Below are 15,486 nucleotides of genomic sequence, written 5' to 3'. Positions count from 1 at the left end.
CACTGAGAATCCTGTTGAGAGTGCCCTAGTTATTGGGGATTCTATTACACGGAACGTGAAAATAGTGACACCAGCCACCATAGTCACATGTTTGCCGGGAGCCAGAGCACCTGACATCAAAGCAAATTTAAAAGTGCTGACTAATGCTAATCGTAAATACTCTAAAATTATTATTCACGTCGGCACAAATGATGTTCGACTTCGCCAGTCGGAGATCACTAAAACATTATAGAGGTGTGTGAACTCGCAAGTACAATGTCAGGAGAAGTAATTTGTTCTGGCCCTCTTCCTGTTCGTCGGAGTGATGAGATAGTTAGAAGATTATCATCACTCAATGGCTGGCTGTCTAATGCCTCTTTTCCACTGAGCGGTACGGTTCGGTTCGGTACGGTTCGGAGCGGTACACCATGATCAGGCTTGCGATTCCACCCCAAACAGTACCCTTACTTGATAGGCGTGGTGTAGCCGGAAAATAGTGATCGACGTCATTCTCGCGCAAAGAAGAAAACGATATAGTAAACAACAATGGAGGACATACTACAGCAGATCTTGTTCTTGCTTCTCGGCTTGAGGCTGTCTGTCACAAAAAGAAGACGAGCTTTGCATTCGGCGTTTCAGAATACCAAGATCGCAAAGTTCAGACGTCCATGCCGCAGCACCTACCAGCAAGCGGAGGAGAAAACCCGCGTAATTTAAAAACTATTCATGAAATCATGAAATGTTTTAAAGGTTTTTCAGGCGAGAATGTAGTTGTTTAAATCTCAAATCTGTGGTTAATTTATAAAGATAGCGCCTATTTGAAAATTTGATCTGACGTTGTCGGAGTTGTGAGATCCAGGCGATCACCGGGTGCTCGGTGCTCATGTACCCAGCCGAGAGCAGCTGTACCTCGGCTAGTGCTTCTGACATTCGCAGCTGGCTCTGATGTCTCTGTAATGGTTAAAAACAAGATATCATTCATCTTGTGTATAACGGGCATTCTTTGGTCTCATGAATTTATAATTTGTTCCCGGGCAAATCGTTTTGGCTGAGGGGAAAGTGAAGTTTTATAACTTTATATATTTATTTAACTTTACCGTTGTAGTGCGCTGTACGTTTGACTGAATTGTTTGCTTGTCTTTATTTCTTATTGTATAGCTTCTCATATTTTATTTATAATGATTATTATTGATAATTAAAACTGACGTTTAACAAAAAAGAGAAGGTTGTTTTGTCTTATTTCATTTTATTATTGGCTACATACAGTGAAGATAATCAGAGTACATAATGCACATATTGCCTGAACCACACATCAATAGGTTTCATATTTTTTAAAATAAAAACGAAAAGAGGCAGGGTTGTGTTTTATATTTTGTTTTGTTATATAGCCTACATGAAGTGAAGATAATTAATGCACGCGTTGCCTGAACAACATTTGTGTGGCGCCTCTTGTGTTGTCATTCCGCTTGTAGCACGCGCAAGTGACGATTCTCTGTCAACCAATCAACGTTCTGCAGAGTGTAGCTCCACCCTTTTGGTACGGTACTGTTATGCTTGGTACCCCAACGAAAGGGTCCCAAAAAAGTGGTACGGTATGGTTCGGAATTAGGGTACCATTCACAACTTTTGACAATGGAAACGGAAAAAAATGCGTACCGTACCGTACCGTTCAGTGGAAACGAGGCATAAGTGGTGTCCACAGAATAATATAGGTTTCATAGACAATTGGAAAAGCTTTTGGGGCAGACCTGACCTGTTGAAAAGAGATGGTATTCATCCGTCCCGGGATGGTGCTGCTCTTCTATCTAGTAATATGGCACATAGTCTTAGAACTGAAACATGACAAACTGGGGCCCAGGACAGGGAGCAGACAGACTGGCTAAACCGACCGTCTGCTAGCTGCCTCATGTTACAGAAGTCAGATAATTCCCAACAAATAAAGCTCTTGCACCTAGATATTATCACATAGAGACTGTGTCTGTACCCCGAATTAATAAAAACAAAAAACTTCCAAACCCATTTAATGGTAAAAATTTAATTGATGTTCAACAAATAAAAACTAGAGATAATAATGATAAACAAATGATAAAGCTTGGGTTGTTAAATATTAGATCACTTTCTTCAAAAGCACTTATTGTAAACGATATTATCACAGACAATAATCTAGATGTGTTGTGTTTGACAGAAACCTGGCTAAAACCGGATGATTACACTATTTTAAATGAGTCTATCCCTCAAGGTTATGATTATCGACACAATCCTCGACAGAAAGGAAAAGGGGGAGGTGTTGCTGTAATTTATCACCTGATAAAGAGTATCAGCCAGAAATCTTTCAAATATAATTTCTTCGAAGTGATGGTGCTTTACGTAACATTATGCAAGTTGACATTTGTGCTGGCTACTGTATACAGGCCACCAGGGCACAATACAGACTTTATCAAAGAGATTGCCGAATTTCTATCAGAATTAGTACTAGCTGCAGATAAAGTCCTTGTTGTTGGTGATTTTAATATCCATGTAGATAATAAAAAAGACGCATTGGGATTGGCATTTACAGACATTCTAAACTCTATTGGTGTTAGACAAAACATGTCAGGACCCACTCATTGTCGTAATCATACATTAGATTTAATATTGTCACATGGAATCGATATTGATGCCGTTGAAATTCTGAAGCAGAGTGATGACATCTCAGATCATTATCTAGTCTCATGTATATAACATTTAGTGAAAGCGGCTAAACTGCCTTCCTGCCATAAATATGGTAGAACCATCACTTCTACCACTAAAGATCGCTTTATAAATAATCTTTCTGATCAGTTTCATCGCCTTAGCATACCAGACAGCTTGGAAGACCTCGATGTTGCAACAGAAACTATTGCCTCTGTCTTTTCCAGCACATTAGACTCAGTTGCTCTTTTACGTTTAAAAAAGATTAAAGAAATTAATCCAACACCATGGTACAATGAGCACACTCGGGCCCTAAAAACAGCAGCTAGAAAAATGGAACGCAGCTGGAAGAAAACAAAACTAGAAGTATTTCGCATTTCGTGAAGAGAGAAAATGATTGAAAGGCCTTAAAAACTGCTAGATCTGCCTATTTTTCAAAACTTTTAGAAGAAAATAAACACAACCCTAGGTATTTATTTGATACAGTGGCTAAATTAACAAGAAATAAAGCTTCTACTTCAGATGTTTCCAAAGAGCACATCAGTAATGACTTGACTATGAACTTCTTTACTGGCAAGATTGATAATATTAGAGAAAAAATAACCATGCAACCGACTACCACAGTATTGTGTCAGACAGTTCATTGTAGTGTCCCTGAAGAAAAATTCAATTCATTTACTGCTTTAGGACAGGAAGAATTGTCTAAACTTGTTAATTTATCAAAATCATCCACATGCATGTTAGACCCTATTCCGACTAAGCTATTGAAAGAGATGCTTCCAGAGGTCATAGATCCCCTGATTTGCTCTTATCATCAGATCGTGGTTGTATCTCTCTATTAGTGTTACTGGATCTTAGTGCTGCATTTGACACTATTGATCACAATATTCTTCTAAACAGACTCGAAAACTATGTTGGCATTAGTGGAATTGCATTGGCATGGTTCAAATCATACTTATCTGACCGAAATCAGTTTGTAGTAGTAAACGATGAGATGTCATATCAATCACAAGTTAAATATGGAGTACCGCAAGGCTCAGTACTAGGACCGTTGCTTTTCACTCTGTACATGCTACCCTTGGGAGATATCATTAGGAAGCATGGTGTTAGTTTTCATCGTTACGCTGATTATACTCAGCTCTATATTTCTTCACGCCCTGACGAAACTTACCAATTCGCTAAATTAACAGCATGTATAGCAGATATAAAGGTAACACTTTATACACAATAAACATTCAGTTATAAGTCATTTATGAATTATTAGTTAATGATTAACAAATCATTTACAAAACATGAATATACATTTATAAATGATTGATAAGTGATATAGTAATATTTTATAAATGTTTTATAAATTCAGTTATAAGTCATTTATAAATTATTTGTTAATTATGAACAAATCATTTACAAAACATGGCTATACATTCATAAATGATTAATAAGTGATATGTTAACATTTTACGAATGTTTTATTAGTTCAGTTATGAGACACTTATAAGTTATTAGTTAATGATGAACGAATCATTTACAAATCATTGCAATATACGTTCATAAATGATTAAAACGTTATGCTAACAATTTACAAATGTGTTGTAAGTTATCTTAAATAAATCAAACAGATCATTAGTAGATGGTTTATAAGTTATTAGTTAAGACATTATTTATCACTTATAATAACTGAAGTATTTATGACAAAATTGTTTTAGTATTATCTCAATAAACAATTGTTAATCATGAACAAATGAAGAACAAACCATTAGTAAATGATCAGTATATGATTTATTGATGAAGTTGTAAGCTGGTCTGTGTTCAAAAGCACAAACATGCAGGTATGTTAAAGCACTATTTTTTAAGAAGAGTAATTTATTTGTTTGGTAGTGGATAAACATTTATAAATGCCTTACAGGCAGGTGATTCCAGTGGATTACATTAAATCCTTTCACTCATCAGCACAGACTTTAGTTCTGTGTGGAGTGTGTGGGGTCTAGTGATGAAGTCATCCTCTGATCCGGATTTACCTTCCACTGAAGCTCACATCAGGTGCACAGAGTTAAACACTCCATGTGTGTCAGAGAAGACAGCTGTCTATACCCTCACCAGTCAGCACTTACACTGCACTACACACTACACAGTGTTCAACACCTGTTACAGATGATGTGTAAACACATGAATAAATCATTTACAAAGCTTTCTGCATACCCTATTCTAAAGTGTAAACTGTTCTTCACTTGTAAAAGTGTTACGTATCATTTGTAGACCTTTCTTTCCTGTTACAAATTATTTGTATATGTATACAAGTCATTTATAACACTTTCTGCATACCCTATTCTAAAGTGTAAACGTTTCATCACTTATGAATGTGTTACACATCATTTGTAGACCTTTCTTACCTGTTACAAATTATTTGTATATGTATATAAGTCATTTATAACACTTTCTGCATACCCTATTCTAAAGTGTAAACTGTTCATCACTTATAAATGTATTACATATCATTTGCAGATGTTCCTGTTACATGGTCCATCTCATTCCATCACTTTACCCAAGCCTAAAATTTACATTATTATTTTTTTATTATTATTATTTAAATAAATAAATCAACACTCTTCCACCGTTTAACCAGCACTTAATCATTTAATTTTTATCTTGTTTTTCATGGAACAGCTCCTCACCATAACATGAAAACGCACCATAAACTGATATAAACATAGTCCATTATTTCGTGCATTATTTTCAAGTCTTCAGAAGTCGTACGATGCCATCGGGTGAGGAAAATATTCTTATAATGTAATATAACCATTATACAGTAATAATCGTATCAATCCGCCGTCTCATAACTTTCAAATTAAAATTGGTGCGTCTAACAATACGACACAGGTTTGCGGTAGTGACGTCAAACCTCGCTCCTTATTGGCTGTCACATGTGATTTGCAACTACCATAGAGTGTTTGCGACATGCCGAATTTAAGTTGCTGTGTTGTTAGATTCAGCGCGACGCAAAACGGATGGAAATGCAGATCAGAGGAATGTTTGCAGCGATTAAACACTTTAATTTCATTCTGTTACTTACACAAAATTATGATTTGCTGTCATTTCGCTGGTAATGTAGCACACACGTCGTTTTGTCTGTTCTGTATACTGCTTTTTGTAATGTTTTAAATAAATTATTGTGACTAGTGTACATTTATCTGCCTGTTACACTACGTATATTGTCAAAATGGTTATGCTTAAGGTTATAGGGTGGAGTAGGGAGCTTAAAATTATTCTTTTTATACAACAGTATATCAACTAAGATAACAGTCACTGTTAATATATCTATATTGCATTTTTATTTTTGTGTGGCTAAAAAGTGGTCATGTTTAGGTATAAGGGGTGAGTTAGGGGCTCAAAGATATCTATATAATAGTAAAATATATTTGCATAAAAATATTATAATTTTTATATGAAAATATATGATTTAAATATCGGGATTCGTATAGATTTTTATATCCTGTAACTGAAAGATATACTTTGCTTATGGCAAATAAATGGTAAATTTACAAATTGCAGTTTGTACATAATTTATAAAGAAGATCTGCAAATGATATGTAACACATTTATAAGTGATGAATAGTTTACACTTTAGAATAGGGTATGCAGAAAGTGTTATAAATGACTTGTATACATATACAAATAATTTGTAACAGGTAAGAAAGGTCTACAAATGATGTGTAACACATTCATAAGTGATGAAAAGTTTACACTTTAGAATAGGGTATGCAGAAAGTGTTATAAATGACTTGTATACATATACAAATAATTTGTAACAGGAAAGAAAGGTCTACAAATGATACGTAACACTTTTACAAGTGAAGAATAGTTTACACTTTAGAATAGGGTATGCAGAAAGCTTTGTAAATGATTTATTCATGTGTTTACACATCATCTGTAACAGGTGTTGAACACTGTGTAGTGTGTAGTGCAGTGTAAGTGCTGACTGGTGAGGGTATAGACAGCTGTCTTCTCTGACACACATGGAGTGTTTAACTCTGTGCACCTGATGTGAGCTTCAGTGGAAGGTAAATCCGGATCAGAGGATGACTTCATCACTAGACCCCACACACTCCACACAGAACACAAGTCTGTGCTGATGAGTGAAAGGATTTAATGTAATCCACTGGAATCACCTGCCTGTAAGGCATTTATAAATGTTTATCCACTTCAAAACAAATAAATTACTCTTCTTAAAAATAGTGCTTTAACATACCTGCATGTTTGTGCTTTTGAACACAGACCAGCTTACAACTTCATCAATAAATCATATACTGATCATTTACTAATGGTTTGTTCTTCATTTGTTCATGATTAACAATTGTTTATTGAGATAATACTAAAACAATTTTGTCATAAATACTTCAGTTATTATAAGTGATAAATAATGTCTTAACTAATAACTTATAAACCATCTACTAATGATCTGTTTGATTTATTTAAGATAACTTACAACACATTTGTAAATTGTTAGCATAACGTTTTAATCATTTATGAACTTATATTGTAATGATTTGTAAATGATTCGTTCATCATTAACTAATTACTTATAAGTGTCTCATAACTGAACTAATAAAACATTCGTAAAATGTTAACATATCACTTATTAATCATTTATGAACATATAGCCATGTTTTGTAAATGATTTGTTCATAATTAACAAATAATTTATAAATGACTTATAACTGAATTTATAAAACATTCATAAAATATTACTATATCACTTATCAATCATTTATAAATGTATATTCATGTTTTGTAAATGATTTGTTAATCATTTACTAATAATTCATAAATGACTTATAACTGAACGTTATTATAAAGTGTTACCCATATAAAAAACTGGATGACCAGTAATTTCCTACTACTAAATTCAGAGATTCTAATTTTTGGACCAAAAACTACTTCACGCAATAATCTAGAATACTGTCTAACACTTGATGGCTGCTCTGTTAAGTCTTCGTCGTCAGCTAGAAACCTGGCTTTGCTCTTTGATACCAATCTTTCATTTGAAGGCCATGTTACTAGCATCTGTAAAATCGCATTCTTCCATCTTAAAAATATATCTAAACTACGACATATGCTCTCAATGAAGAATGCAGAACAGTTAGTTCATGCGTTCATGACCTCAAGGCTAGATTACTGTAACACTCTACTGGGTGGTTGTTCCTCCCACTTGATAAATAAACTACAGCTCGTACAAAATGCAGCAGCTAGAGTTCTTACTAGAACTAGGAAGTATGACCATATTAGCCCAGTCCTGTCATCACTGCATTGGCTTCCTGTTAAACAACGTATAAATTTTAAAATCTTGCTAATTACTTACAAAGCACTAAATGGTTTAGCTCCCCAGTATCTAAGTGAGCTCTTAATGCATTATAGTCCTTCACGTTTATTGCGATCTCAGAATTCAGGCCAGCTGATAATACCTAGAATATCAAAATCAACCGCAGGTGGTAGATCCTTCTCCTATTTGGCACCTAAACTCTGGAACAATCTTCCTAGCATTGTTCGGGAAGCAGACACACTCTGTCAGTGTAAATCTAGACTAAAAACGCATCTCTTTAACAGGGCTCTCAAGTGTCACGCATTGAGCGTGACAGTCACTCATTTCGGTCTTTTGTCACGCACTCCCGCCACACATTGTATTTCTCACGCAGAAAAACTATTTATCATATATTTAATATGCCGCAGCGCCCAAAATGTATCTGGCCGCGCCGCTCTCTCTGGAACCGGGAAGGAATCAAGCGCGTCTCGAACCTGCCACTTATCAGCCAATCAAAAAAGAAGAAAGAGGCTACACAATAGCCAATCAGAAAATAGCACTATTGTATCTGGGTAAGATTTAACGCAACAACCAATGAAAAAAAAAGCATAATCAAAGAGTGACCATTAGTTCCACAAATACAGACACAGGCTCCCACAAATAAATTAATTCAACAAAGGTAACCTGTTTTGCTACATATTTTTAATGGTTTAAATGTGTACTCTACATGTTTGACCACTTACGAACTCTCATTTAGCCTACTATATGTTGTGTACATGACTAATGTGCCCAACCATCAGCAATAAATAAATTACTTTTAGAGCACAAAATTGTTTACAAGAGAACAAATTTCTTCATTGATCTAGTCACTTAATTTTGCTCTTAGAATGCACTAGATTCATGCATGGGTCACTCTTGCCTGTCTCCAAAACTTGAGAGCCCTGCTTTAACCTGGCATACACATAACACATTATCAATTTATATTTTCAAATCCGTTAAAGGATTATTAGGCTGCATAAATTAGGTCAGCCGGAACGGGAACACTTCCTATAACACCAGATGTACTTGTTACATCAGAAGAAGAATGGCATCTACGCTAATATTAGTCTTTCTGTTTATCCCGAGGTTTACCGTAGTCAACATTTGTCATTACATTTTAATTGTAAATTAGTTGCTCTGAATGATCTGGATGCTCATTTATGAGAATGCAACGTCAATTAATTTTCATCATTGTGTTTATTTTTGTGTGTGTGTGTGTTTGTCAGTTCAATGTATCAGTGTAAATATTGTGGCATTCAAGTGATAAAGCAGTCAGAAATTCTTAAACACTATAAACTTAAGCATGGCCACTTCAGGCATGGTCATCACTTAAAATGTATTCATCCTGGCTGCTCTTGTGTTTTCAAAACATGGAATTCATTTTCGGCTCATTTGTCCAGGAATCAGACTAAAGTCTCTCAGCAACCCAAGATTGTAGTTTCTTTATTTATTTATTTATTTATTTATTTATTTATTTTTTGTGATTTATTTTCTTTCTGTGAACTTGGGACAGAACATGACTACTTTCTTCACATTTGTTGTCATCTCCGAAATAATGAGACTGTCACATGTATGTTCAAAGGCTGTGACTATAAACCCAATGTATACAGTACTTTCAAGTTCCACAAACCTCGCAAACACAAGATGCAAGAAGTGTGATAGATGAGATGCTGATTAGACATCACTTGCATATTGACCAGACAGTCACTGAAGAACTTGCATCTGCTGTGTGTATCAGCAATCCAGTTTGTAATGCTATTGGTAAAGGGAGTCCACTTGGCACCAGTCTTACTACAGACAGAATTTCAAAGTTGTTGAACCGGTAGAGTACTTTTTGGACGACAAACACACAAAAAAAAACAACAACAATGAAGTATGTCCCTATCTTGAAGTTTTTACAGCTGCCTTTGAGTAACAAGAACATTCTTGACACTTTAGACACTCAAACCATCAAGAATCATTGGTGTATGCATCCTATCGTGATGGTTTGCATTTCAAAAGCAAGGATTTCTTATCATGCACCGAGTCACGATTATTGCCGAATTTGTATGTGGCAGAAAAAAGCACAAAATCTGTGCTGTGTATTGGAATCTTGGCAATCTGCCACCAGGTGAAAGTTCTTCACTATCTTCCATATATTTGACATTACTTTGCTGATCAGATGATGTTAAGACCTATGGATGTTAAGACATTGCTACAATCTTTCAACATTGGAAAGCCGAGGGATTTTCATTGCACAGCGTGGTTCTTTTAAGGCACAGTGCAGACTGTCATAGCAGACAATCTGGGAGCACATGGAATTGCTGGCTTTGTGGAGAGTTTCTCCGGTGGATATGTGTGCAGGTTTTGTAGTGCAAAAAAGACTGAAATTCAGGAGAAAGAAGTGAGTTTGGATGTTTCAAATGCATAAATGTAAATGTAACTACATGTCAGGTCAGCAGTAGAGACTGAAAAGTCTTGTTGTGGTGTAAAAAGACTGTTTTGTCTGCACGTCTTTCCCATCTCAACGTCAGTACTGGGTACCTACCTGATATTGCTCATGATGTGTTTGAAGGTATATTACCAGTAGAGCTGGCACAATGTCTATACTTGTTAATTTAATTTCTAAGAGATTTTTCACTCTCAACAGTTTCAATGAATTAACTGAGAAATTTCCATTCAAATGGACAGACAAAACAAATCGCCCACATATTGTTCCACCTGCTTTCATGTCCAATGGAAGCATTGGAGGCAATGCTCATGAAAATTGGAGTCTTTTATGATTTCTTCCATTCTTGGTTGGACATCTTGTACTTCCAGAGGACCTCGCTTGGCAGGTCCTAATGGACCTTAAGGATATTGTTGAGTTGATTGTGGCACCAGTGCAAACAGCAGAATCAATTGCCTTTCTTGAAAGCAAAATTTGTGATCATAGGCACAGGTTGCAGGAAGTTTTTCCTGACATGAAACTTGCTGAAACATCACTTTGTGGAACATTATCCACTACTGATCAAGAAGCTGCAGTTTATTGGCTTCAAACTGTAAGTACGTTTTATTGTTTGTACATGTCTTTTAAACTTATAGTCCTGTTGCTATTTTTGGGTGCATCAAGGACATATACAAAGAGCAACGTATTTTTGCTTCGCTAGCCAGTTAGCTAAATTCTACAAACACCGACAAACTTCATAGACAAACAGTTGTTCATGCTATAAATAAAATGTATTCGGCTACAGTAAAGCTTTAATCAGGATAAAACTGTATATTGAAAGCTAACAAACAGCAGTGACAGCATATCTAAACACTTTGACACAAATACTAAATGAAATACCATTCATAAACATCCTTTAAAAGCCGCGATTGCAGAGGTTCTGCTTTATCCTCTTCATCTGGGTCTGATTCGGCTCAATTTGATACAGCAATATAGATGCCATTATTTACATTTCCTCTGAAGCGCTAACTACGAATGGTAAGGGGCGTGGCGTTTCCAGACGCTTCAGCGAATCACGATACACTGGGCCAGTTACTAACCTGCTGACCAATCTGATCTGTATTTTGGAGGGAGTGGCTTCATAGAAGCAGGAAGTCAAACGAGCCGTTCATATGACAGTGGAAACAGAGGTGTAGAATAAATTGTTATTGATCAGAAAGTGCGTTTTTGACTGTTCCTAAGGGTTTTTTTTTTATTAGCGGCAAAAATGCTCCTTAAAAGTTAGCATAGAGCCCTGAACATTTGAACTTGACAGTTTTTCCTGAACAGAGAATTTTGCTGTCCATTGTCAATGTAATTCGGCTAATTTAATGAGTTCTTTGTCTCCTAATTAGATTAAATATGAGTGTGAAGCTCTGAGTCATTGTGGAAGACAATGATTTCAGAATTCAGAAGATTGGACCTCTCATCTGGAATACCAGATAGTGTTGAGAATTTGGAATCTTTTGAATTGGTGGTGGTGGTTAAAAAGCTACAGCCCTGTTTTTGCATTTCAGATTGTTAATGTTTTTAAAAAAAATGGTTTTGACTTTGTCAGTTGGTCCTCACATATTTCACTTTTTATCTGTTTGAGAGTGCATCACTACATACTACATCACTACATGCTTTTTTTTTTAAAGTGCCTTTTGCTGTCTAAAGCAAAAACGTCTTCAAAACAAGGACTTCCATGTTAAATGGTTTTTTTTGTTTGTTTTTTTTTTGGTGGTGGTTAAAAAGCTACAGCCCTGTTTTTGTAAATCTGATTTGTTTTTTTTATGCATTTAAAAATGCTATATTGTGCACACATACATGCTGTTTAAAATTCTGTCTCTTGGTGTTTAAAGCAACGAAGTCTTCAACACAAGCACTTTCTGCACATTGTAAAATGTTTTTTTTTTTTTTTTTTTAGTGACTGAACATTTTTAATGTATTTAAAAAATGGTTTTGACTTTGTTTGGTCCTCCACAATTTTACTCTTTGACAGTGCAGCACTACTGTTGAATTTGAATGGATTTTTCCATTTTATTTAAGTGTATCAACTCTTACAGTATGAAGTTTAACATTGACAGTGCAACACTTGAACACATACATGCAATATGACTATTGTTCATGTACATGCACATTTTTAACTTTAATTGTCTTGCTGTTAAATGCAAAACAGCTCTTCTACAAGAAGCACTTTTATGTTCAATGAATTCAATGAATTACCTATTTTTTTTATTCTAAAATTCTTTTATTCTAAAATTCTGTATTCCAGGTTTGGTGCTTGGATTTTATCATTTGTACTACAAAATATATTGAATGCATTTAAGAATGTTTAGATAGAAAAATAAACCATGTTTGGTTGCTGTATTTTGGTTTGTGCTGCATTTATTTGACCATGTTTATTGGATAAAAAACTACATTGCTGGTAATGGATGCCATTTTAATGTATTTTGGCAAAACTATAGTGATTATATACAAAACCAGTATAGATCGGTACAAAATTTTGGTGGTTACACTAGTTTTACAGCAATTATTGTATATAATTATTAACAGAAGTGTATTTAAAGTTATGGAGGATGTTCTATAAATCTACAGAATTTTCCATTTTTGAACTGAAGGAAGTGTCTGTAATCTGAATGGAAAATGTACCGGTAATTTTCTGCCAGTACGTTATCTGTTATTTTTACGGAATTTCTTTTTTACAGTGTAGGCAATACAAGGTGATATCAGATATATTATGATGATTATCAAGCAATATAAGCAGCAAATAAAGATAGAAAAAAAAGATACATGTAAACCACTCAGCAGAGGCAGACGGGAAACTCACAAACACTTCAGTCACAAGCAGCTGCTGCTGGAGTTCAGTCTCATGCTGTACATTAACATGATCTTGTGTCTTTTACCGAGTCTCTTTATAAAGTGGGAAAGAAGATTGGATCTGGAGCCTACGTTCTTGTCCATAAAGGGATTAGAAAATGGGATGGCAAACAAGTATGCTGCATAACCCAAACTTTTTATTGTTCAAATTCACAAATGTAAAAAAATAAAATAAAAATCTAATTTAATTTTTTAGGTGGCCATCAAATGTGTTGATGATCCCGTGTCTGAAGACCCCATTAAAGTGGTAAGTCGAGAAGACTTCATTCTTCATGAAAATCTCTATTAAGAAATGTTTTATTAATATCTGTATGTAGATGTATGAGATATAACTGCATTACACAAACAAAGCCTAGAAACATCAGTAGTAAAGTAATTGTAAAGTTCATTGCTTTAGTTATTATTAGTCTGGAATCAACTAAACTTTTGTCAATCTCTTTTCTTTAGCCTGGGTATTTGAAACCTATGAATGAAGAGGCACATATAATGCTGAAGGAGCGAAACCCTCCAACTTACGAGCATGTAGTACGGTCAGACGACTGGTTTATGGAGAAAAATCAAATCACTTTAGTTTTGGAATATGACCACATGTCCTTCATGGACTTGTGTAAGTTCATCCAAGGAACGAGAGATTGCCTGAATGAAGAAACAGTGAGAAGCATTATGAGGAAACTCACTGATGCACTACATGACTGGGTAACACTTTAGAATACTGTATCTTACTTACTGCATAACTAATAAGGAATTATTGCAGAATTAATTGGTAGTTCTTCATTAACACTCAAGTCACTACTATTAACTACTAAGGAATATGTGTTAACTAATCAGTATGTCATAGCGTTTTTTAATTGTGTTAAGTAACTATTAGTTAATCAGTAACTAATCAATTCAGTAATGCCTCCTGAAGAACTACGATTAAGTAACTACTAAGTCAGCTTCAGGAGGAATAACTACTAAGTAACTATTAATGAACTGTGAAACTCAGTATCAGGTTATGGCCCTTTCTTCTTTACTACTAATGTTAGTTGATTTACTTAGATTTATGCCTACTGTACTGATATATATATATATATATATATATATATATATATATATATATATATATGCTCTGCAAATATTGTTAAACATTCGTTCATTTGCGCCACTGTATGTTTCTGTCGGTGGGTGCTATAATGTTGCATGTCTTGCATCACATGCAACTGTCAGCGGAGAGGTACATCGCTCACGCATTATAACAATGCGCTGGCGACACCTAAACTAAACACTGTAGATACCACATTAATGAACTGTAGAATTAGAAGAAAGTTGTTTATTCATTTATGTTTTTTAAACGAATGGTGAATTCTTCGTGTTTTTCCTCGTGCTCAACCATTTCCGTGGATGGCGCTTGAGAGTGTTAATTTTTTTATTCAAGTGTTGTCTGCAACCAGAAAATCAGGATGGATCCGTGACCTGCCAATACCTCAGGTATGTTTATGGCCTTATATATATTTTGTGTCTGTTTTTACTCAAGATATTTCACATTACTATTATAAAGTGATGCCAAATAAGTTCTGTATTTAAGGCAATGATCATTACCACATCATGCTCAAAGAATTACTTCTAACCCACTGATAATTAATAAAGAATTACCTCAACATTCTTAAGGAATTACTAAGAACCTGGAACAGTATTCTAAAGTGAAAACAATGGGAACCCATTGATAATTAATGAAGAATTACCACATCATTCTCAAGGAATTACTAAGAACCTGGAACAGTATTCTAAAGTGAAAACAATGGGAACCCATTGATAATTAATGAAGAATTACCACATCATTCTCAAGGAATTACTAAGAACCTGGAACAGTATTCTAAAGTGAAAACAATGGGAACCCATTGATAATTAATGAAGAATTACCACATCATTCTCAAGGAATTACTAAGAACCTGGAACAGTATTCTAAAGTGAAAACAATGGGAACCCATTGATAATTAATGAAGAATTACCACATCATTCTCAAGGAATTACTAAGAACCTGGAACAGTATTCTAAAGTGAAAATATCCTTGTGCATAAGTAATAAAGCCTAAAGTAGTACTAACATAAAAATGTAATTTTACTTTAAAAGATGACACATTTTAAGAACATTTACATTTATTGCAGTGTTAATAACATTTTCCAAAAAAAAAAAAAAAATTCCATACAACAAAACA

The sequence above is a fragment of the Megalobrama amblycephala genome, linkage group LG1 (genome assembly GCF_018812025.1).
Source record: "Megalobrama amblycephala isolate DHTTF-2021 linkage group LG1, ASM1881202v1, whole genome shotgun sequence".
Taxonomy (NCBI): domain Eukaryota; kingdom Metazoa; phylum Chordata; class Actinopteri; order Cypriniformes; family Xenocyprididae; genus Megalobrama; species Megalobrama amblycephala.
This window is presented reverse-complemented; position numbering follows the sequence as displayed.